The following is a 26,077-nucleotide window of genomic DNA, read 5'->3' as shown; positions in this document are numbered from 1 at the left end:
AAAATGTATAAAAATACAATCTTAAGATACGAAAATTAATGTCCTTTGAACAAACCACAATAACTTAAAACAATATATATATTTTTAATTTTTTTAATATTTATTAATCGGCCGATCCCGATAGTTTGGAAAATGCCTAATATCAGCCGATAATATCGGACCGCCGATATATTTGTCGGGCTCTAACACACACACACACACACACACACACACACACACACACACACACACACACACACACACACACACACACACACACACACACACACAAACACACACACACACACACACACAAGCAGGTACAAACACAGACACAAACATATTAAAAAAACTGCAGCGAACTCACCTGGTTCATCGGGGGTCTGGCCTTGGTCCGGGGCGGTCTGGACTCGGTCCGGGGCGGTCTGGGCTCGGTCCGGGGCGGTCTGGCCAGGGAAGGGGTTCAGGCCTGAAGGTCGGCCCAAAGGCTTCTCCTTCTGCTGATCCAGCAGGGCGATGGTAAGGGTCTCAGCCCAGAGCTCCCTGAGTCCCCTCACCCGGGTCCTCTTGTTCCCCTTGACCTGGGACAGGTCCTTTCTGAGGACCCTGTCTGCTGTGGGAGACAGTGAGTGGCTCAGTCAATGTTTCGTGATTATGCTGACACATAAAACTCAAAAGATAAATGCAAACAATACCGTACGCACACGCAAGTGCGCACACACACACACACACAGACACACACTAGAGCCCGACCGATAAAGGATTTTTAAGGCCGATACGATACAAATATTTGGTGATTTAAAAATCCGATATTCTGATATATCGGCCGATATATATTAAAAAAAGAAATTCCAGAAACGAGTAACAAAACATCAACAGATTTACCTAACATTGGTTATTTAAAGTCATTTATGAGTCCTCACTAAAATAATAAGGTAATGCGGTTTAAACATAAACTTTATTTTAGTCACAACAGAAAAGTCTAAATCAAAATTCATTACATTTCTGATGAATAAAATGTATAAAAATACAAACTTGAGATATGAAAATCAATCTCCTTTGAACAAAATCACAATGACTAAAAAACAATATATATATTTTATTTTATTACAATTAATTAATCGGCCGATACCGATAGTTTGGAAAATGCTTAATATCGACCGATAACATCGGAATGCCGATATATTAGTCGGGCTCTAACACACACACACACACACACACACACACACACACACACACACACGCAGGTACACAAACAGATTAAAAGAACTGTAGCGAACTCACCAGGTTCATCGGGGGTCTGGCCTCGGTCCGGGGCGGTCTGGCCTCGGTCCGGGGCGGTCTGGCCTCGGTCCGCGGCGGTCTGGCCTCGGTCCGGGGCGGTCTGGCCTCGGTCCGGGGCGGTGTGGCCTCGGTCCAGGGCAGTCTGGCCTCGGTCCGCGGCGGTCTGGCCTCGGTCCGGGGCGGTCTGGCCTCGGTCCGGGGCGGTGTGGCCTCGGTCCGGGGCAGTCTGGTCCGGGGCGGTCTGGCCAGGGAAGGGGTTCAGGCCTGAAGGGCGGCCCAAAGGCTTCTCCTCCTGCTGATCCAGCAGGGCGATGGTAAGGATCTCAGCCCAGAGCTCCCTGAGTCCCCTCAACCGGGTCCTCGTGTTCCCCGTGACCTGGGACAGGTCCTTTCTGAGGGCCCTGTCTGCTGTGGGAGACAGTGAGTTGCTCAGTCAATGTTTCGTGATTATGCTGACACATTAAACTCAAAAGATAAATGCAATCAATACTGTACACACACACGTGTGCGCACACAGACACACACAGACACACACTAGAGCCCGACCGATAAAGGATTTTTAAGGCCGATACCGATACAAATATTCTTGTGATTTAAAAATCCGATATTCCGATATATCGGCCGATATATATAAAAAAAGAAATTCCATAAACGCGTAACAAAACATAAACAGATTTCCCTAACATTGGTCAGTTGTAGTTATTTATGAGTCCTCAATTAAATAATAAGGTAATGCAGTTTTAAAATAAACTTTATTTTATTGTTTTATTGTTACAACAGAAAAGTCAAAATCAAAATTCATTAAATTCCTGATAAATAAAATGTATAAAAATACAAACTTAAGATATGAGAATCAATGTCCTTTGAACAAAACCACAATAACTAAAAACTTTTAAATTTTTTAATATTTATTAATCAGACGATATTTTCCGTCTGGAAAATGCGTAACATCGACCGATAATATCTGACCGCCGATATATATGTCGGGCTCTAACACACACACACACACACACACACACACACACACACACACACACACACACACAACACACACACACACACACACACACACACACACACACAAACACACACACACACACACACACACACACACACACACACACACACACACACACACACACACACACACACAAGCAGGTAAACACACACACAAACAGGTAAAAACAACAATGCTGCGAACTCACCAGGTTCATCGGGGGTCTGGCCTTGGTGCGGGGCAGTCTGGCCGTGGTCCGGGGCGGTCTGGCCTTGGTCCGGGGCGGTCTGGCCTCGGTCCGGGGCGGTCTGGCCTCGGTCCGGGGCGGTCTCGTCTCGGTCCGGGGCGGTCTGGCCTTGGTCCGGGGGGGTCTGGCCTTGGTCCGGGGCGGTCTGGCCGTGGTCCGGGGGGGTCTGGCCTTGGTCCGGGTCATTCGCCTCTTCATTTGTCTCCATCCATCTGATCACCACCTAGGACACAAACACACGGCATCAGGAACCCTTCGGGTCAAACACGAACCGACACTGAAGACCCACGACAGGAAACACAAAGACGTCTCAGTCGCTCTGTGTTGGTGTTGGTGTCCTCTCCTTCCTCACCTGTCTCAGACGTTCTTTCTTTTGTGACGAGGTGGAGACCTGATGGGGCGGGGGGGGGTCCGGAGAGGGGGAGGAGGAGTCCGGATCGGGGGTGGCCTCTTCCTCCTGTCGGAGGAGATCGTCACCGTTAATGTTTCCTCGCCCCTCTCTTCTCCATAGTTCCCTCGCTGATTGCCAACTTGGCTCACTGGCCGCTGTGCTCGCTCTCTGATCACCAGGTAACGCTCATCGCACCGCTCTCTGATCACCACTGAGCACGGCACTGAGGAGCGGTGACTTATATTTTACTCACTATTCCTGAGTCCCGCCTAGCTGCTAAAGGGGACGGGTCTTTTTTTCTGTGTTAGCCCCAAAGCTTTGGAATGCATTGCCTGAGAAAATAAGGTTAGCTGATTCGGTGACATCTTTTAAGTCCCTCCTTAAGTCTCACCTGTACCGCAAAGCTTTTGAAGAGTTTATTTAAGTTTAAATGTTATTTTTTATGTTTTTTGCCTGGTACACTTTTCATTGATGGTATTTTTGGTTTTATTATTGAAAAAAAAAAAGACCTGTGATACAGTTATTCTTAGACATTAATTTTTGTTTGGTTGTTTTGCTGTCTTTCTTTTTATTTGTAAAGCACTTTGTAGCTCTGTTTGGAAAAGTAATGCATAAATAAAGGTTATTAGGTGAGTGCTGAATGCAGCGCTCAACTATTGTTCTTCATAAGTTTTATTCTTTCTTTATTATTCTCTACAAACTTTGGGACCTATCTCCTTCCTCAATTCTTCACCTAGAGACTCCATTCAAATTTTTAAATATTCAAAATAGCTTGGAATCGCGCGTTTCTCTTCAGATTCTGAAAATATTTTATACTTTTTGAGATATTCTACTTTTAAAATATTATCTTTTTTATAACATGGGAGTCAATGGGAGGACGGCAGAGCCGTCCTCTGGTACTTAGTAACGTAACTAAATCAATTTTCAACCGTTTATCTTCGTTCAAACCATTTAACAAATCTTCACACTTGTATCTTCCATAATATCGAAACGGAATTTCGATATCATTTAAACTTTGTTCAGAATCACACTTTTAGTTTCATACCGCTTCGTTTTCAGCTGTTTTCATTGAAGACGTCAATGCCCATTCTGATACACCTACTTCTTATAACTTCGTAACTCAATCCTTTTTCAACCGTTTATCATCGGTCAAACCATTAAACAAATCTACACACTTGTATCTTCAATACTATCCCAACGAAATTTCAATAGCATTTATACTTTCTCCAAAGTCACAGTTTTAGTTTCAAACCGGCATCGTTTTCAGTTGCTTACAATAATTTAGGTAACCATAGCAACGCCGTTAAACAAACCCCGCAAAGCACAATCCCTACAGAGTTCACCGCGCTACGATACAGGCTAAGCACAGCGCTTTTCATAATATTTTCAACCTCACTTTGCACTAAAGCACTCATTTTCTGCAGGAAATGCATTTTCTAGTTGTTATTATTATCTTATATCGAGGAGCGTGGCCCCGTGATGTCAGAGGGCCACCGCGGTGACGTCGTCAAGGGGGCGTCGTCACGGGGACGGAATGTTTGGGGATACATTCTTTTGAAAATGGCAAAAATATGCTGAAGCATAAATCAATAATTTTGATGTTTTTTCGAATAGAAAAGTTCAAGAAAAACATGCATAAACGTATTTATAGATCATATACATATCTATCATATATCTTTTTTTATAAAGCACTGATATTAAATGTGTACAATCGTGTGTGTGTATTTTAGTGTGTGTGGGGGTGTGTGTGTGTGTGTGTGTGTGTGAGTGTATGTGTGTGTGTGTGTGTGTGTGTTGCCTGCACTTCTTTAAAGAAAGTCAGTTGGACCCTAACTTAATATAATCATGTACAACCACAAGTTTTTACAGAATACAAATGTGCGTCTGCAGACTCAAAGTGTGCGTGTGCGGTTGGCGTGCGTGTCCTCTCCTTCCTCACCTGTGCCGGACGCTGTTCTCCGGGGGGCGACGAGGGGTCCCCACACAGGGTCTCCTGGTCTCCCTCCTGTCTCTCTTCCTGTCTCTTCCTCACCATAGTGGATCTCTCAGTTTGTTGCTGTCGCTGGTTATTGATATGCAGCTCAGTCGTTGCTCTCTGATCACCACTGAGGACTGGACTGAGGAGCGGGGACTTATATAGAGGCGGTGATGTCACAGCGGCCCGTCGGGTTCCGACCGGCCAGAGGTGGTACCTGATGTTGATTCGTCGTCGCAGGCAACTGGATTTGTTTTTATTGCAATCTACCGAATAGGCCTTTTAATAACTCAAATGGAAACCACTGAAATAAGAATATTTCTTTAACACAAAAAGTTGACAATAACATGTCGTGTTTACAAAGTCACCATTGGAAATTTGTTCTCCCAAGTCCATCAGCTGTTTCCAAATCTATTCATGTTTTATACCCAAACATTTGCATTAACACTCACAGTGGGGCCAAGAAAGACTAGTCATTAGTTTGTCTCTGATCAATTCTATTGATACTCAAACACAAGTTTGAGAGTGTCATTCTTCAACCGAGGCCTGAGGCCCGTCCCCTCAGCCTTCTGTGTGGCTTCCCCCTCCTTCTCAGCCTCAACGACTAAATCTTGATGTTCAGGGTTGTTCAGGGGGCGTCGGTGGTGATGACGGCTTTGGTTTCGGCCCAGGCCATCTTAATGTGTCTGAAGGGGTTCCGTCCTGAAGGGCCGGAAAGGCTTCACCTCCTCCTGATCCGTCAGGGCGATGGTAAGTGTTCCAACCCTCTGCTTTCGTAGTGCCCTCACCCGGACCCTCACGTTCCCCAATACCTGGGACCGGTCCTTTCTCGGGGCCCTGTCTGCTGTCAGAGACCGTGAGAGAGACGCTCAGTCAATGTTTCGTGATTATGGTGACGCATAAAACTCAAAAGATAAATGCACACACACACACACACACACACACACACACACACACACACACACACACACACACACACACACACACACACACACACACACACACACACACACACACACACACACACACACACACACACACACACACACACACACACACACACACACACACAGGTTTAAATTATTTTATTTGGATCTACAAGCAAAACAAAGTTTTCTTTTTTTTTGATCCAAACATTAATTAGAAGGTTTCAATCTGAAAACTAACCAGACACTGAATGTGCAAAATTCTTAAGCACGCAGAGGAGTAGAGATTAAATTATGATGGTTTAGCTGAGGTTAAAGCATTGCATATGACAATATGGCATTCAGGGATAGACAACACAACGTCTCTTCCAGATGTGGAGGCTGCCTATGGTCGCTGAGACTGAGCAGAATTTTAGAACTCTTTTCGCATCAACCTTTTGCAGTCCCTCCATCTGCAAACCTCGGAGCACAACGTTCATTCATACTGCATGGCTGTCATTCACAGTCCAGACAGTGTTCCTACGGTCTGCAGAATCCCTCCCCATCTAGAAGAAACATCAGAAGTACTGTAGCTCTCGTGTTGAATTAAGAACACACTTAAGCAGAACAAGTGCTGGTCTCTAGCATACTTGTTATTATTCACTGATTATTAACATGTACACACACATACAGTTACACAGTAATACATTCATACACACAGTTATACAGTAATATATAAACATAATAGATGGAAATATTTATTTGAGTGGTTTATTTCTTTTAAATGCTCTAAAAAGGTCACCTACCAAATCTATGGGCCCGTTGGCTGTGTCACCGTCAGCAGTTACCAGGGACCGTCCTGCCGTCGCCTCTACCCACCACGGGACCACCACCCTCTCCTCTACCCACCACGGGACCACCACCCTCTCCGGCTACCCACCACGGGACCACCACCGTCACCGTCAGCAGGTCAGAGCCCCCTCACAGCTTCACCCTTTTGAAATAGATATCCCTTTTTTGAAATGTATTCACCCTGGAGGCCTACCTACACCAATCGCACCAACACCACACAGCCACACTACCACGCACACAATCCGTTATAGACTCCCCAGCCAAGCAGCCTTGAAACACCACATCCCCATCAGGTCAAACTGGTTAGAACGCCCTGGACCAGAGATCTGAGGGGCTTCGCAGGCCGCTTCTTAAAGGACGCCCCCTGACCCTAGCCCCCCAAAGGGCAGGGAAACCCCCCCTAATATCAGGGAACCTGGAGAAGCTCCTATTGCACTCCTACCATCCCTCTCCAGGGATGGTAGGAGTGCAATAGGAGCCATGATAATGTGCAGACATAATGGTATCAGAACAAGTGCTATCTGAGAGATGTCCTCTATCCATCGCTATGTCTTGTCTTCATAATACAACACTTAAAAGCTGTTGCTGTAGTTATTTCATGATTTTGTTTTATATGTACTTAAAGGATTTTTGCACTTTTGGTGTACATCTTCATTGTTGAAGGCTCTGACTGTAAGTAGAATCGAAGCACTTACTGACCCACTTTACACGAGAGAGAGAGAGAGGGAGAGAGGGAGAGAGGGAGAGAGAGAGAGAGAGAGAGAGGGAGAGGGAGAGAGAGAGAGAGAGAGAGAGAGAGAGAGAGAGAGAGAGAGAGAGAGAGAGAGACAGACAGACAGACAGACAGACAGACAGACAGACAGACAGACAGACAGACAGACAGACAGACAGACAGACAGACAGACAGACAGACAGACAGACAGACGCATTTTCACATCAAAAGGAAAGACAGCAAAACCAAGCACTGCTCTTCGGGACCACTATAGTTCTAGTTCCGGTTCTATATATAGTTCTGACCGAGACGCTCTGAAGGGTCCTTCCTGCCGACCCCCCGGAGAGGAGCCCCAGCAGCAGCAGCAGTCCCCCCCCCCCCCCACACTGAAAGAAATTTGGAGTGACATTTACTTAAAAAAACTAAGGCATATTTTTCCACACAGAAAGTGCTAGTAATCTTTACTCAGGCTATTTCTAAGTAATATTTACTTACTAGAACCACTTAATTTTTATGAAAAATTCACAAGTAAATTGCACTGACAATACTTGCCTATGGATTGTAACTTTCACTCAAATTACCATTGCATCTAATTACAAAACCCAAGTAAACGTTGCTCATGATTCTTTGTGTTTCTTACTCATCTCTTCTTTGTTATATTTTATGTAATTATTAAGTAATATTTATTAGGAATGTATTAGTTAATATTAATTGAATTTAGTAAATATTTTTACTATTCTAATTCAATATTTTCCAGAAACAAATATTTGCAGCTTAAGGGATGTTTGAAATACACTTTTATTTCACATTTGAAATGGCATAGATGTATTTAAAATACATAACATAACCACACAGAACTTCCTGCTAGCAAATTTGAAAACAGTGCACACACACACACAAAAGCTCAAAAGTAAAGCCGTTTAGGATTTGAAAAATTCAATGCGGAATGACAAAGCACCAACTGACTTTAGGACTGATATTCCAGCATACAAACGAATACAGTGTTACAGTTGACTTTTCAGAACAGCAAAGAATGCATACATAAACTGCAATGGCTACCTTTGCAGACATTCTCAGGATGTTCAGGACAGAAATAACTTAAAAACTAAGCAAAACTTGAAATTTCAGTCAGAAAAATGACAAAAGTAAAGAGATTGTTTGTGCTGGACAAAAGCACAAATAGCACTGGAACACTCACGCTAAAAGTTTATTGTGGAGAAACTGGACCTTTGGTGACATTGTAATGACGTCAAGCTCAAGAAACAGCTTCTGAAATACTTCAAACGTATATTTCAGTTTAAGTGGGTAACTTAAGTTTACAGCATAGATGACACCCATGAGCAGGAGGCAAGCGTTTGTCACACTTGATGATGACTGACACATACACAGGATCTTGGTTTTCCTGTGCCACATTGGGATGGATGACGTTGATCTGCATCATGTGATTACTGCAGTCCTCTTTCACTGCTTCTTGGCTGACGTCCTGTGAAAACAAATAAGGCACAATGAGAAACAAACTAAGAATCGATTCCAAGTAAAAGAAAAGCTTAAGAGAAAAAAATGGCATATGGCACTTTTCATACATAAAGTTACACAACGTGCTTCACAGAGGCTGACCCTGAGCCAAAGAAAGTCACTTTTGGGGGCCATCCAGACTGAGAGGGGTCATCGCCCACGACCATAGGGAGTGCCGCCACAGTGACCACCCTGGCCCGGGCAGACAGGAGGCTCCACACAGGGGTGCAGAGCCCTCCAGCCACCCAGGCTGGAGCTATCTATGGGACTGCACCCGTGTTGGTAGACCAGAACTAGTCCCAGTGTGGAAGGTCCCCATGGGGGAAACACTGGTGCTGAAAACTGAGGGATTAAAATAGGTTATAAAAAGGGTATTAATTAAATTACTCTTTTGCTCATGAAATAAAGTTTCTAAGTGATCGTTAAATAGAGACAAAAGGCAACCCTTAAGTGTTCTTAAATTGTAAAAGGAAGGGTTACCAAACTTTTTTCATGAGGCCTTGTTCCTGGGATAAGTACATTTACGTTTCACTCGTCCAGGCAGAAAGTCACATTTCAGAGTAAAAAGTCGTCATTTTACAATAGTAATAATTGTTCATGTTGTTTACGAACGGAGATTGATGAATTCAGACGAACAAACAGTTGCAATCATTCACACCAGGTCAACCACATCACTAAAACAGCCATATCCCTCCTCTTAATCACACCACCTCAGAGCAATAACTGTTTAAATCCTCTCACTCACTCACGCACTCACACGCTCATCGCACACACACAACTTACACCCACACTCTTCCCGATTCCCAATGCAATATTCCTGTGAATACTCCCTGTGATTGGACGACACTGTGGATCAGAGTGAGCGGACGCCCCCCCCACCCCCAGGTTGGTTTTCAAGTCTAATGAGAACCCTTCGTCTCTCTCTCTCTCTCTCTCTCTCTCTCTCTCTCTCTCTCTCTCTCTCCCTCCCTCTCCCTCTCCCTCTCCCTCTCTCTCTCTCTCTCTCTCTCTCTCTCTCTCAGACGCTCTTTCTTTACAGCTTTGGTGACACACACGCACACACACACACACACACACACACACACACACACACACACACACACACACACACACACACACACACACACACACACACACACACACACACAAACATTAACCACCACTGGACTCGGAGATGAGGTGACATACTGTCGGGTCCCACTGACCGTCCTTAGCGTCCTAACCCTAACCCTAACACTCACCCTAACCCTCACCCTCAACCTCACTCTGACCCTCAACCTCACCCTGACCCTGACCCTAACCCTCACCCTGACCCTGACCCTAACCCTGACCCTGACCCTAACCCTCCCACCATCCGACTTAGCTACAGCCTACCTCTGCACAAATGGACAAAGAACATTAGTATTTTTTCTTCTCTGTTACAGTATCTGTTTAATTATTTTTATTTTATGATTTAAAACCCCCCTTTGTATTATATTTTCCCCTATTCCCTCCCTGCTGATTTTACTGGTTATTATTTTCAGTATTTGGTTTCCAATGGTAATGCATAACTTAACCCAATTATAGTTTGTTTTGCATTGCCTCTGTTGTCATCTTACTTTTACCTCCTAAAACCCCCCTCCCTCTTTCTTACCCCCCCTACCTCCCTCTTTCTTACCCCCCCTACCTCCCTCTTTCTTACCCCCCCTCCCTCCCTCTATCTTACCCCCCCCCCCTCCCTCTTTCTTACCCCCCCTACCTCCCTCTTTCTTACCCCCCCTCCCTCATCTCATTTGAATTAATCAAGTGTGGCCCTTTCTCTATTCCTTTATGAATGCACTCCCATAAAACCATGGATAACTCTTACCATAATGGCTTCAGAGTGTTGGCTTCAGGCCACGCCACACCACGTAGGCCTCCTCTAATAGCTGTTAACCCTGTAGAAAGAAACACAACAAGCAATTTAGAGTTCAATACAAGTTTACCTCAAATTATTACAAGCTATTCATCACAGAGAGATTCTTGAAGAAGCAACCACAAGAGGCTCCCCTCCGATAGGGATGGCTCAAAAGGTAGCTCACCTGACTTCATTCATCAAGCCAGCTGCTCCAAACGACACGGTCCTAAATAAAACAAAAGATAACACCACGAAGTGGATGAAGCAGAACCTGACTGCTCTAAAGAACACTATGCTGGGATCCTACTTTCAACAATGAGGCTAATGACAGAGCCCTCAGGCGGGCCCACCAGGCTACGGCAGGCGACTGACTTCATCCTCCATCACCACACTACACTCCCTGTTACCCACCTCGGCCCCCCCCACCCACCCCCCCGCTACTCATCAGGGGGAGTAGGGCCCCCCCCGCCCACCCCCCCGCTACTCATCAGGGGGAGTAGGGCCCCCCCCGCCCACCCCCCCGCTACTCATCTGGGGGAGTAGGGCGTCCCACCGCTCCCTACACCACCACAGGTCCCCTAGCCCCTCTTAGACACCCCAACACACTCCCTTTACCGTTTAAACCTCCCGTTATCCCCTCTCTCCTGGCCCTCCCACCTCTTTCCCTTAACCTAACCCCAGGTTTTCCTCCCCCCTCTACTATCACACCTGGCCTTCAACCAGCCAAACAACTAGAGGGACCCCCCCCACCCAACGCCTCCCAGCACCTAGACTACACCCACTGCTGGTCCAACACCACCCAACGCCTCCCAGCACCTAGACTACACCCACTGCTGGTCCAACACCACCCAACGCCTCCCAGCACCTAGACTACACCCACTGCTGGCCCAACACCACCCAACGCCTCCCAGCACCTAGACTACACCCACTGCTGGTCCAACACCACCCAACGCCTCCCAGCACCTAGACTACACCCACTGCTGGTCCTCCACCAACACCACCCAACGCCTCCCAGCACCTAGACTACACCCACTGCTGGTCCTCCATCAACACCACCCAACGCCTCCCAGCACCTAGACTACACCCACTGCTGGTCCTCCACCAACACCACCCAACGCCTCCCAGCACCTAGACTACACCCACTGCTGGTCCAACACCACCCAACGCCTCCCAGCACCTAGACTACACCCACTGCTGGTCCAACACCACCCAACGCCTCCCAGCACCTAGACTACACCCACTGCTGGTCCTCCACCAACACCACCCAACGCCTCCCAGCCCCTAGACTACACCCACTGCTGGTCCTCCACCAACACCACCCAACGCCTCCAGCACCTAGACTACACCCACTGCTGGTCCAACACCACCCAACGCCTCCCAGCACCTAGACTACACCCACTGCTGGTCCTCCACCAACACCACCCAACGCCTCCAGCACCTAGACTACACCCACTGCTGGTCCAACACCACCCAACGCCTCCAGCACCTAGACTACACCCACTGCTGGTCCTCCACCAACACCACCCAACGCCTCCAGCACCTAGACTACACCCACTGCTGGTCCAACACCACCCAACGCCTCCAGCACCTAGACTACACCCACTGCTGGTCCTCCACCAACACCACCCAACGCCTCCCAGCACCTAGTGATGACCATGGGTGTGGGTGTGACCATCATGATCGACGACTCGTTGGAACAGCCAGAGCTTAAGTCCCTCAGGCCCGTTTCGTCATTCCTCTCCTCTGTTTCCATCGAGCTATCCGTTCACCAGCTCCACTGCACTGAGGCCTTCAGCAGCTTTGTGAGAGACAGCATAGAGGAGGTGGACCCCGATGTGGTCACCTTAAACAACGGTCTCTCCTTCAACTCCAGACGACCCAGGACAGCGTCCATTGGGCTCGGGGACGGGGGTTAGGGCTATGCTACCCATAACCCTTACCCTCTTATTCATTGGAGGCTTCTTTTATGTGAAAGGATGGTATGGACGTGTGAATGGTTTTACTATGTCTTATTTTCATCTATTTTGCACTTATCTGCCAGCACTTATCTTTACCCTGTGTGTTTTTAATACTTCTTGCATGCTTTTACCATGTTTTTTATATATATATATATATGTATATGTGTGTGCAATTTTAGGGTTCTTGCATTTTTCACCCATGACTTCTACTGAGATTGCAGTGTGCTCCTTTTATTCCTATATTTTACGTAAATGTGCATGATTTACTATTAATGAGAGGATGTGTATGGATGGGTCTGGATGCGTGGATACATGCGTGTGTGTGTGTGTGTGTGTGTGTGTGTGTGTGTGTGTGTGTGTGTGTGTGTGTGTATGTGTGTGTGTGTGTGTGTGTGTGTGTGTCTGTGTGTGTGTGTGTGTGTCTCTCTCTATACATATGTTTACACACATATATATATATATATATATATATATATATATATATATGTATATACTTCTATGCGTGTGTGTACTTTCCAATAGAAGTGTGTTTCTATGGGCCCGTTGGCTGTGTCACCGTCAGCAGTTACCAGGGACCGTCCTGCCGTCGCCTCTACCCACCACGGGACCACCACCCTCTCAGGCTACCCACCACGGGACCACCACCCTCTCCTCTACCCACCACGGGACCACCACCCTCTCCTCTACCCACCACGGGACCCCCACCCTCTCCGGCTGCCCACCACAGGACCACCACCCTCTCCTCTACCCACCACGGGACCACCACCCTCTCAGGCTACCCACCACGGGACCACCACCGTCACCGTCAGCAGGTCAGAGCCCCCTCACAGCTTCACCCTTTTGAAATAGATCTATCTTTATTGAAATGTCTTCACCCTGGAGGCCTACCTACACCAGTCGCACCAACACCACACAGCCACACTACCACACACACAACAGACGCACGCTACCTCCCACACCTACATCCCGTTATAGACCCCCCAGCCTTCCGTATAGACCCCCACACACCCACCATCACCACAATAGACCCACACACACATATCAAACCACAGAACACACCAGACCCACACCAACACACCCACACACACAACCACTCAGACCACAAAGACCACCTCCACCATCCACCCGCCCACTCCTCCCACCACCACCAACACACACCCGGTACATTGCACCAGATGGCCCAACCCGTGGAAAAGACAAAGTATATTTTAAAATACTCCAGGCCCTGCACCACAGGGACACAGCGGACAGAGCGGGGTCCTCCCGGGAACTCCCCAGGGGGATGTTACGACAGGTCCTCAAATGATCACACTTCATCAAACCCATCACCCACAGACACCACATCACAAAGAAATAATGACAACACCAACACCTGGATGCACAATGACACGTTGATCCTAAAAGAACACTACACACACACAATAGACCAACTCACACAAACACCCCAGCCCACCAACACACTCTCACTTCAGATCGCTACCAACTGGGCGCACAAGAGATTGGGCCACAGACTATTACCCACCACCTAACATCAACTAGAACACACACTACTCCATACACCGTCCGCCCCTCACTCACCACTCATTACCAACCCACACCCCCTCAACCTACTCCCCCCTCCCCCATACCGACCAGTCCCCATACCACCCCACCTCGAGCCTGGACCTTCCCCTCACCGACACCTCCACAGCCCACACTCAGCCACACAGACCCCCCCCCCGCCTCCCTCTGCCTCCCCAACCAGCACCCACACACACCCTAGATCACTCTATTCAGGCCCACGCCCCACACTGACGGAGCTCACAACTATACACACAACCAGAAACACAACAGACCCCCCCCTCACACAACCGGCCCTCCCCCTCCCCCCTCCCTCAAGGATAAGGGGGAGGGGTAGGGCCCCCACCTTCCCTACCTGCAGCAGGAGCCAGGACACCCACAGAGTCGCACCACACACCCTCCACACCACCTCAGATCAATTACCCCCCCCCAACTCAACCAACCCCCCCTCCCCCCACAACCTTCTTGCCAGGTCACTGTTGACACCAACCCTCCGGCCCCCACTACCCCCCCCCCCCCCCCCCCCTACACTACCCCCTCCAGATATCAAACCACAGTCCATCCCCTCCCCGACCAATCCTGCAGTCTTAAAATACTATCGACCCCCCTACCATAAGGTTAGGGGGGGCCACAAGCTGCAGGATTGGTCGTACCTAGGACACACACCCACACTCATCATCGGCGACTCCAATCTCAACAGAATTCCCCCACAAACACACGCACACAACAAATAGACAGTTATCCCGGGGCCACCATAGGACATATCTTACACATCCTACAGAAAACACCAACACACACTCACACACAAACAGTCATCCTTTCAGTCGGCATAAACAACATGAATCACAACCCCGAACTTACATCCATCAAACAAATATCGGCCCTTAATACACAGGCTCTTACCACGTTCCCCAACGCCACCATCCACTTCCCAGTCATCAACCACTCACCGAAACAACAGCAGAACCTACGCCACTCAACAGCTACACAGTCACTGATCTCAGTCCCCTACTAGAAACTAGAATATATTAATTAATATATACACCTCCACACACACATTAACACACATCAGCTCAGCCACAATATATTAATTAATATATACACCTCCACACACACACATTAACACACATCACCTCAGCCACAATATATTAATTAATATATACACCTCCACACACACATTAGCACACATCAGCTCAGCCACAATATATTAATTAATATATACACCTCCACACACACACACTAACACACATCAGCTCAGCCACAATATATTAATTAATATATACACCTCCACACACACACACACACACACACACACACACACACACACACACACACACACACACACACACACACACACACACATTAACACACATCAGCTCAGCCACAATATATTAATTAATATATACACCTACACACACACACACACACATTAACACACATCAGCTCAGCCACAATATATTAATTAATATATACACCTCCACACACACATTAACACACATCAGCTCAGCCACAATATATTAATTAATATATACACCTACACACACACATTAACAAACATCAGCTCAGCCACAATATATTGATTAATATATACACCTCCACACACACATTAACACACATCAGCTCAGCCACAATATATTAATTAATATATACACCTCCACACACACATTAACACACATCAGCTCAGCCACAATATATTAATTAATATATACACCTCCACACACACATTAACACACATCAGCTCAGCCACAATATATTAATTAATATGTACACCTCCACACACACACATTAACACACATCACACGTTAAGTCCCCCCGTATCTCAGATAAACTAGAGTTCCTTAGAGATGTCCACCATTACAACCGGTCACTTAAGTGAACAGAACCCTTCCATGGCCGACCCGGTGGGCCCATTCCACCGCTTCAGGGGCCGTCCAGCTGGGGACCACCGCCGGGCGCCTTGTGGGAGAACCTCACCCCACTCCTCCGTACCAATAAACACACCGCCATGCATAACCACTCAACAACACTTTAGAAACACCCAGCCCTACTGAACAAGAATACACAGCACTTAGACACCTGCCTAATTACAAACACATAGTTATCAAACCCGCTGACCAAGGCTCCAAAACAGTCATCCTAGACACACAACAATACCTCTTAGAAGAACACAGACAGTTAGGGAACACATTTCATCACAGACCCATACAGGATTCACTCCAATTGGTCAGGGAACAAAAAATTCGCAATATATTTACTGACCCCCATCAACGTATATACATCACACATAGACAGAAAGTATATCTGGGCGGTCCAGACACTCCACGCGAACGCCTGTTTTATCTTCTACCAAAGATCCACACGGCGCCTGAGTCCTGGACGGTCCCTTTCTTAGTGCCGCCGGGGCGGTCCATCGTCTCCCACTGTGGGAGCGAGTCCTCTGCAGCAGCTGAGTTTATAGAGTACCACCTCAACCCCATCTCCCGGAAACACCCCAGCTACACCCAAGATACCTACCACTTCATCCAAACACTGAATAGCACAGCGGTTTCCACACAAGCGTTGTTATTTACAGTTGATCTAGGTCAGGCATGGGCAAACTACGGCCCGCGGGCCATATACGGCCCTTTGGGCTTTTTAAGCCGGCCCGCGGAACTTGTCCTAATATATATATATTAGAGCTGTCAAGCGATTAAAATATTTAATCGTGATTAATCGCATTAATGTCATAGTTAACTCACGATTAATCACGATTAATCGCAAATTATTTTTCTATGCTAAATATCCCTTGATTTTTTTGTCCCATAATTCTTCTCATTTTAATTCTCTTATCAACATGGTGAAGTGCATCGGCTTGCCTTGTGCAAATGATTTTTTATTGATAACAACATTGGCATATACTGATCAAAACAGGACGATACAAAAAAAGAGCCTATAGTGCAATTAAACGACTGCTTTGAACAAATGTCATTTGAACATAGCAGTCAGGCTACTGCTTCTTGGTTTTGAGCCAAAGAAAAAAAAAAAATAAAAAAATTAATAAATTAATTGCGTTATTCGCGTGATAAATTTTTTAACGCCGTTAAAATTGGTTTGCGTTAACTCCGTTAATAACGCTCACCCACTAATTTTTTTTTTTATTTATGCCTCGGAAGACACATTGAGGATTAAGATCCTCATTTTCAATGGTGCCGAGGGTATATTATTATTATTAAATTACATTTTACCTTTCTCCTGTAATGCCCCCATTTCGCCTCTAGATGGCGCATGATCTTGCAATGCATGTGTGGGCCGTAGCGCCAGTTACAGGGTTTGTTTATATTTCTGAATTAGATACGGTGCTCCCTGCTGTGGAATGAGCGGATCACGAAAAAGAAAAGTTGACAATGAGTGCCGAGTTTTTAACACGGAGTGGACAAGAAAATACTTCTTCACTGAATTCCAATCGAAGGCTGTATGCCTGATATGCAGAGAAACTGTCTCGGTTTTCAAGGAGTGCAATATCAGCCGTCACTTTACTACGAAACATGCGAACTACGCTAGCAATCTGTCAACGCAAGAACGGGTGGCTACGGCTCAGAGGTTGGCGGCTAATTTAAAGACTCAGCAAAACATTTTTCACCGACAAACTGCGATTCAAGAGTCAGCTCCCAAGGCAAGTTTTTTGGTTTCATACGAAATAGCAAAGGCTAGCAAGCCTTTATCTGAAGGCGAGTTTGTGAAAGAATGCATGGTACAGACAGCAGGTATCTTGTGCCCGGAGAACAAAAGCAAATTTGAAAATGTCAGTTTATCACGCAGGACTGTGACTCGCCGTGTGGAACTGATTGATGAAAATATAGTCAGCCAATTAAACAAAAAGTCTGATTCCTTTGAGTTACATTCATTAGCACTGGATGAAATTACGGACTTAAAAGACACTGCTCAGCTCCTCATTTTTATCCGAGGCATTGACGACAGTTTTACAATAACAGAGGAGTTTTTGACCATGGAGTCAATGAAAGGAACAACGCGGGGAGAGGACTTGTATAACCAGGTGTCTGCTGTCATCGAAAGAATGAAGCTTCCTTGGAGTAAACTTGTCAATGTCACAACGGATGGATCGCCAAATTTAACTGGCAAAAATGTTGGGCTGCTGAGAAGAATCGCGGATAAAGTGAAAGAGGAAAACCCTGACCAGGATCTTATTTTCCTTCACTGCATCATCCATCAGGAATCCCTGTGCAAGTCTGTATTGCAGCTTAATCATGTCGTGAATCCAGTCGTAAAACTCGTGAACTTTATACGAGCAAGGGGACTTCAGCACCGTCAGTTTATCGCGTTCCTGGAGGAAACTGATGCGGATCATCAGGACTTGCTGTACCACTCTCGCGTCCGCTGGCTAAGTTTGGGGAAAGTGTTACAACGAGTGTGGGAGCTGAAAGATGACATCATTGCATTTTTGGAGTTGATGGGGAAATCTGACGAGTTCCCTGAGCTAAGCGACAAGAACTGGCTTAGTGACTTTGCGTTTGCTGTGGACATATTGTCACACATGAATGAGCTGAATGTGAAACTACAGGGGAAAGATCTGTTTGTTCACAACATGTACAAACATGTGAAAGCCTTCATCTCCAAGCTCACTTTGTTCTCCAGACAAATTGCGAACAAAACATTCACTCATTTCCCCACACTTGCCATGCAGGAAGAGGCACCCACCGCGAGACGCAAAAAAATACTGCAAATCACTTGAGGACCTGCATGGAGAATTCAGCCGTAGGTTCTCTGATTTCGAAAAAATTGAACCGTCACTTCAGTTGGTGTCCTGTCCCCTGTCACAAGACCCTGACACAGCACCAGAGGAGCTGCAGTTGGAACTGATAGATCTTCAGTCTGACGCCGTCCTAAAGGAGAAGTTCAACTCTGTTAAACTGAATGATTTTTATGCTTCACTTAACAAAGCCACATTTCCAAACCTCCGGAGGGCTGCCCAGAAGATGCTGACTTTGTTTGGCTCGACTTATGTATGTGAGCAGACATTCAGCGTCATGAACGCCAACAAATCCCGTCACAGATCAAGGTTAACGGATCAGCACCTCAGCTCTATCCTGAGAATTGCCACAACCAAAATAACTCCAGACTTGGATGCACTGGCAAAACTGGGAGATCAACAACACTGTTCCCACTGAAACTGAAAGAGATGATGTGCTGCTGCAGCGAGGTAGGAGCCAAATCTCCTACACACAGCCTGCATGGCTGTTAATGTAAATAATAAAGATGAGGTAAAAACATTTTTTTTTTTTAATTATTATTATTTATTATTTACAATTTTGGTTTGGGCGCAGTGAGGTAACATTTTTTTTATTATTATTATTATTTATTATTTACAATTTTTGTTTGGGCGCAGGCCTCAGATGTTTGATCAGTCACGTTACGACATGTTTTTGCATTGTTCATGTTCTTGCAAATAAAAAATGTTACCTGTTAAAGGCCAAATCCTTTCGTGTGATGATTTTTACACGTCATTTATATTAGTTCCCAAATCTCCTACACACAGCCTGCGTGGCTGTTAATGTAAATAATAAAGATGAGGTAAAAACATTTTTTTTTTTTAATTATTATTATTTATTATTTACAATTTTGGTTTGGCCAAATCCTTTCGTGTGATGATTTTTACACGTCATTTATATTAGTTCACACAAACACTCCATCCATCTGTTCCTGGCCCGGCCCCTCTGTCAAATTTTAGAACCCAATGTGGCCCCAGAGTCAAAAAGTTTGCCCACCCCTGATCTAGGTTCATTGTACACCAACATGGACATGGATTCTGGGCTGCGGGCTGTCCGCTCTGCCCTCCTACGGTACCCAGACCCCGACAGGCCCCCCAGCCACCTCTTGGAGTCACTGACCATCAACCTGCAGGAAGGACTTTGTTTATAACAACAAGCATTACCTCCAGACACACGGGACGGCGACGGGCAACAAGGTCCCTCCCAGCTATGAGAACGTCTACATGGCGTGGTTCCAACGTTCTGCTCTGCAGTCTTGCCCGTTGCTGCCACAGGTGAACTGTCGGATCCTGGACGACATCTTTAGGCTCTGGCCACATATCTTAGATCACTTTCTGCAATTCATACACCTATTCAGTACACATCACCCTAGTATTAAGGTGAAATATACACAACATGCAACACATCGATTTCTAATCACAACAGTTTCTTTCCCAGACACAAACGCATCACACACAGTCCTTCACACAGAAGTTGGTTTCAAACCCAGCGGCACTCCTCCATGAAGTAGCTTTCACCCCAAGCCCACGTTGGGTGGGTATTATTAAATCGCCTTAACCCCTCGTCACCCACTGTCTCACCTTACCCCCTCGTCACCCACTGTCTCACCTTAACCCCTCGTCACCCACTGTCTCACCTTAACCCCTCGTCACCCACTGTCTCACCTTACCCCCTCGTCACCCACTGTCTCACCTTAACCCCTCGTCACCCACTGTCTCACCTTAACCCCTCGTCACCCACTGTCTCACCTTAATCCCTCGTCACCCACTGTCTCACCTTAACCCCTCGTCACCCACTGTCTCACCCTAACCCCTCGTCACCCACTGTCTCACCTTAACCCCTCGTCACCCACTGTCTCACCTTAACCCCTCGTCACCCACTGTCTCACCTTAACCCCTCGTCACCCACTGTCTCAACTTAACCCCTCGTCACCCACTGTCTCACCTTAACCCCTCGTCACCCACTGTCTCACCTTACCCCCTCGTCACCCACTGTCTCACCTTAACCCCTCGTCACCCACTGTCTCACCTTAACCCCTCGTCACCCACTGTCTCACCTTAACCCCTCGTCACCCACTGTCTCACCTTAACCCCTCGTCACCCACTGTCTCACCCTAACCCCTCGTCACCCACTGTCTCACCTTAACCCCTCGTCACCCACTGTCTCACCTTAACCCCTCGTCACACACTGTCTCACCTTAACCCCTCGTCACCCACTGTCTCACCTTAACCCCTCGTCACACACTGTCTCACCTTAACCCCTCGTCAGATACCCAACTTAGGGTCCGCCCCCGTCCACAGGCCGGCTGAGGGGGGGCCCCCACTAGGAGGGCCTGGATCCCTGAGTCAGGGGGTCTTCCCCAACAGGTTCCCTGAGGGGACCCCTGACATCAGGAGCAGAGACGATCAGGGGGGGGGGGGGGCAGCCACACACACACATCGTACCCCTCATCAGCTCATTGACACCAAACATCATACACACACAAACTGAAACACGCATTCACACGCACACAACACAACAACCCCACACTCCAGAATCATAAAATACTATCAGCTCACAGGAAAGTCCTGGGACCTCCAGGATGTCCTGGGACCTCCAGGATGTCCTGGGACCGCCAGGTTGTCCAGGTGTGGGCCGCTTCTCCACAGATATTAGAAGCGGCCCCTCTCCACACCAAAGCCACTTTCAGCAGCTGGCGGTCGTCAGGAACCAGCACGCCTCCACCTCCAGCCCTATTCCGCAAAAACTCACCATATTGGACAGAAACATCGTCTACGCCATCACATGCTCCCAATGCCACATCATATATGTCGGCGAAACAAAGCACACAATACTCACCCGACTTAAACAGCACTTATATACTATACACATAGGCACACTCAACACTCACAGCGTCCAACACTTCCAAACTCACCCCATTACCTCACTGTCCATCACCGGGCTGGAGATGAAGGCGTGCTGGGCGGACAGACGGAGGAAGGCGGCAGAGCGTAGATGGAGAGCAAAGCTTAAGACCCTCGCCCCCTTGGGCCTGAACATCAGGGAGTGGGGGCCGCACTGGGACGCTGCTGGGGGCGCTGGGGGTCCCGGGACTCCTCCTTGGGGGTTCCCTGCATGGCGTCGGGTCCATTGTGTGTTTTAATATGTAGCATGTTTTTATCTTCACTGTGTGTTTCCTTTACATCATGATGTTATTGAGGCCTTCCACCTCTTTACTCCCCCATTTATTACATTGGAGGCTTCTGTTATGTGAAAGGATGGTATGAACGTGTGAATGGTTTCACTATGCCTTATTTATCTTTAATATATATTTATTTACCTATTTACTTATTCATTTGATCTATTTTGTCTTTTTTATTTTATCTATTTCTATCTTATTCGCCAGCACATTTTTTTCCTGTGTGTTTTGAATACTTCTTGCATGCTTTTACCATGTCTTTATAGATATGTATGTGTGTGTGCATTGTCTTATTTATCTTTAATATATATTTATTTAACTATTTACTTATTCATTTTATCTATATTTTTTTTAGATATGTATGTGTGTGTGCATTGTTACATTAAAGGGGTTTCTGCATTATTCACCCATGAATTCTGATTCAGATTGCAGTGTGCTCCTTTTTATTCCTATATTTACGATTTACGCGCATGATTCACTATAGAGGATGTGTATGGATGGGTCGGGATGCGTGGATTTATGGGTGTGTGTGTGTGTGTGTGTCTCTCTCTATATGTTTATATTAGTGCCGTCAAGCGAATATTTATTGGCGATAAATTGCATTAATGTCATAGTTATCCTGGATCCCCATGTGACTCGGCCAGAGGACGGGCTCTGACCTCTGACCTCCCCCCTGGAGCCCCATGTGACCCGGCCAGAGGACGGGCTCTGACCTCTGACCTCCCACCTGGAGCCCCATGTGACCCGGCCAGAGGACGGGCTCCTGATCAACTCTCATCATCACATCACTCATGATCACCGAGCGTCGTGTCCAGGAATGTTTTAATAAAGCGCTGAGAGCAGAACGCTGGGACTCCTGTGAGCTCATTACACCAAACGTAAACAACGCCTTTAGCTTTATGTTAGCTTTAGTGATAGCCACCTCTGAATAGAGCGCCATCTAGAACGACCTCACACTCTAGCCTCAACGTCAATGAGACTAACTGGAAATACAAGCCGGTAATAAATTCAACTCTTAAGCTGGGATTCAGTAAATGCAATTTTAGTTTTGATGAACACTATTACAATATAACTATCACTGATGAATACTGTTATAATATTACAATCACTAATGAATACTGTTATAATATTACTATTGTCAAGTTCTTTCCTTTTTTGTGCATTCTCCACTTGAACGAGATTGGTGCATCCACTCAGAGTTCATTCTGGGTTTCACTCAATAAACAAACTGTTTCCTCTTCATCTTCTTTTATTGAAGTCTCAACTGATGGTCAGTTGTAAGTAATTCAGTTGTTAAAAAGGTGAAAAACCATCAACTAAACAAGAAAAAGGTTGTTGAAATCAAATGCAAACAGAAAAATATTGTTTTTTTACGATTATTTCCCATTAATTAATCAAAGTGTAAAATAAATTCTCCCACCGTTTATCATTCTTAATGTTATTCAGGGATTTTTTAACTTAATCTTACAGTTCTAAACATAAATATATATATAATATTTACTTCTTTTTTAAATAATAACATCCCACCATTATCCTTTTAAACATGAGCCCTGTAACTGCCTCTGTGTCAGTCAGCGCGGTATTTCTGAGTTATTTATTTTGGTAGGAACCAAAGTTCTCTAAGGCGGAACCTTTGTTTTTGTATCGCCCGTTTCCGTCAGGACATACTTTAGCGTAACACTCATCAAAAAAGTCCGCTGATTTAGTACATGTTTTTCAGTGCTGATGCATCTGCAAAATAGCTCTTAGCATCAAGATAAACAATCCTACAGAGTAATGCCAAGCTTATGGAAGCATATATGTAGCAAAATTCAAATGGCAATGCAATTTGCAATTTGCAATTCAATAAGTAATTACGTTATGCAATTGACAATGCATTATGCAATTTCATAATGTAATTTGTAAATACGTTATTCAAAGTGTATTTTAATATGCAAAGTGACAATGCAATCCTCAATTACATTTGCAAAAGTTATAACAATAAAAATACAATAACATTTTGTCAAATTCTTTGAGTTCCTTTATTCAAATTGAAAAGCTATAGCGTCCCCGTGATTGCAATCCACTTCGCCACGCTCCGTGTGTTGCGATATTCAAATGACATTTCAATCCGCAAAACGGAATCCAAAACGGAATCCAAAGAGGAATCCAAAGAGGAATCCAAAAAGTCAATATGCAAAGTGGCAAACGTATCAGCCACCAGCGGGAACTACGTCACTTTCTATTGTGTCAGACTGTTTTATGTGTGGGGGGAGGGAGTTCCAGAGCCTGGGTGCAGAACTATGGCAAGCCGAATTGTCATTTATTAACTAAGTTTGACTATCCGGAATTTACATTGTAGATATCAACAACTTCATTCAAGATATCTGTAATGTAGTTTTGACTAGTCGAAACGACTGTTAGAGATATCTGTAATTCAGTTTTGACTAGGCGAAACTGAATTACAGATATCTGCAATGACTTCACGGAAAACGACATTCAACTCGTCACACATCTTAAATGACAATTGCAGATATCTGTAATTCAGTTTCGCCTAGGCAGAATGAAAGTTAAAGATATCTCAAACGTCATTTGAGTGTTGGGCATTACGTTTTAGATATCCAGAAATACGTAATTTCCCCTTGCCGCCATAATCAAAGAAGAAGTGGGTTCATTTCCGAATGGAATAAGAAAGGAGCAGTCATGGCGTTGGCTGTGATCGAAAAGATCACGAGAAAATATGGAGCGATGTAATCAGTGAATTGTGTGAATGATGATTGAACAAGGAGCTGCTCCGCTCCCGCTTAAAGTAAACGGTCCTATAATTTGTCATTACAGATATCTGAAACGTCATTACAGATATCTGAAACGTCATTTCGCCTAGTCAAAACTCGAATTCAAGATATCTATAATTCAGTTTCGCCTAGGCAGAATGAAAGTTAAAGATATCTACAATTGTAGATATCTCTAATCAAAATTCCTTTCAAGATATCTATAACTTGATAATAGATATCTACAACGTCATTTTGACTAGTCGTAACTCCAGTTAGAGATATCTACAACGTCATTTTGACTAGTCGTAACTCCAGTTAGAGATATCTACAACTTCATTTCGCCTAGTCAAAACTTAATTTAAGATATCTGAAAAGGGACATGTAGATATCTTGAATTGAGGTGAATTAAAGATATCTTGAACTGGAATTATGACTAGTCAGAATCAAATTGTAGATATCTCAAACTGGAATTACAGATATCTACAATTCAGTTGCAGATATCCGTAATTCACAAAGTGGATATCCGCAACTGAATTGTAGATATCCGCAATGAGAAACCCCATAGACATGAATGGCGAAAATGACGCAATTTCGCCTAGGAGGAATGTCTTTGTGGATATCTGAAATGACAATTGCGGATAGGAGGAATGTAGTTGCGGATATCCGAAATGTTAGTTTTGACTAGGCGAAACTGAATTGCAGATATCTGCAATGTAAATTCCGGATAGTCAAACTTAGTTAATAAATGACAATTCGGCTTGCCATACAGAACAGCTGAATGACCGGGCACCCATTCGTAATGAGTCGTGATGTGGGGATACATAGTTGTCCAGCAGAGGTTGACCGGAGGGAGTGGGAGGGAGTGTATTCTTGGAGGAGGTCCCAGAGGTAACTGGGGGCTAGGTTCTGGAGAGCTTTGTAGGTGAGGAGTGGGTGGAGACGGTGGGTCTCCCGACCCTATGTTTCGCACCCAGTGCCTGTAGCACTTTGGAAATCTTTGTGTTTACCACACTGGCGTCAAAACGTACCCGTGAGGATAAGTCGTCTATCCTATCTCCCAGAACACGCACTCTATCTACTGCATCTGTGTCTTCAACACGATTGTTCTCCACATCATCGGCCAAACTTC

At 45.7% G+C, this 26,077-nt stretch overlaps 3 protein-coding genes and 2 long non-coding RNA genes across 11 annotated transcripts in view; 2 read left to right on the top strand and 3 right to left on the bottom strand.

Moving 5' to 3' along the window:
• The window catches only part of LOC132453279 (NACHT, LRR and PYD domains-containing protein 12-like), a 410,038-nt gene that overhangs the window by 189,406 nt on the left and 194,555 nt on the right, over window positions 1–26,077 (top strand). The gene's annotated exons all lie outside the window — the stretch shown is intronic.
• The window catches only part of LOC132453282 (NACHT, LRR and PYD domains-containing protein 12-like), a 208,066-nt gene that overhangs the window by 136,157 nt on the left and 45,832 nt on the right, over window positions 1–26,077 (bottom strand). The window lies entirely within an intron of this gene.
• LOC132453337 (stonustoxin subunit beta-like) overlaps window positions 1–26,077 on the bottom strand; it is a 186,500-nt gene that overhangs the window by 149,496 nt on the left and 10,927 nt on the right. The window lies entirely within an intron of this gene.
• On the top strand, window positions 6,650–21,724 carry LOC132453386 (uncharacterized). Its single transcript, XR_009524685.1, has 3 exons — window positions 6,650–6,739; window positions 13,314–13,503; window positions 21,578–21,724. It is a non-coding gene; the product is annotated as an uncharacterized LOC132453386 (long non-coding RNA).
• LOC132453377 (uncharacterized) lies at window positions 8,123–9,247 on the bottom strand. The gene is made up of 2 exons (XR_009524677.1): window positions 8,926–9,247; window positions 8,123–8,825 (listed from the first exon to the last, which is right to left on the bottom strand). It is a non-coding gene; the product is annotated as an uncharacterized LOC132453377 (long non-coding RNA).

This window comes from Gadus macrocephalus, chromosome 3 (genome assembly GCF_031168955.1).
Source record: "Gadus macrocephalus chromosome 3, ASM3116895v1".
In the NCBI taxonomy this organism is placed as follows: domain Eukaryota; kingdom Metazoa; phylum Chordata; class Actinopteri; order Gadiformes; family Gadidae; genus Gadus; species Gadus macrocephalus.
The sequence above is the reverse complement of the archived record's forward strand: the minus strand, read 5'-3'. Positions and strand labels throughout refer to the sequence as shown.